Below are 609 nucleotides of genomic sequence, written 5' to 3' on the forward strand. Positions count from 1 at the left end.
AGAGAGGGGTGGAGGGAGGGAGAGTAAGCGAGATCAAGAGAGGGGGGGGGGGTAGAAAGAGAGAGGGAGAGAGTAAGGGTGAGAGGGAGAGAGAGAGAGGGGGGGTTAGACAGAGAGGGTGAGAGAGAGGTGGGGTTAGAGAGAGAGGGGGAGAGAGAAGGTGAGAGAGAGGGAGAGAGAGAGGGGGCGGGTAGAGAGAGAGGGAGAGATTCACAAACAGAGGTGTGCAGAGGGAGAGAGAGAGGGGGGGGGGAGGGAGAGTAAGGGAGAGCAAGAGAGGGGGGGGTAGACAGAGAGAGGGATAGAGTAAGGGTGAGAGGGAGAGAGAGAGGGGGGGGTAGAGGGAGAGGGAGAGAGAGGGGGGGGGTTAGACAGAGAGGGAGAGAGAGAGGGGGGTTAGAGAGAGAGGGAGAGAGAGAGGGGGGGTTAGAGAGAGAGGGTGAGAGAGAGGGGGGGTTAGAGAGAGAGGGAGAGAGAGAGGGGGGGTTAGACAGAGAGGGAGAGAGAGAGGGGGGGAGGGAGGGAGAGGGAGAGAGAGGGGGGTAGAGAGAGAGGGAGATATTCACAAACAGAGGTGTGCAGAGGGAGAGAGAGAGGGGGGGGAGGGAG

Source organism: Cyclopterus lumpus, chromosome 15 (genome assembly GCF_009769545.1).
Source record: "Cyclopterus lumpus isolate fCycLum1 chromosome 15, fCycLum1.pri, whole genome shotgun sequence".
In the NCBI taxonomy this organism is placed as follows: Eukaryota; Metazoa; Chordata; class Actinopteri; order Perciformes; family Cyclopteridae; genus Cyclopterus; species Cyclopterus lumpus.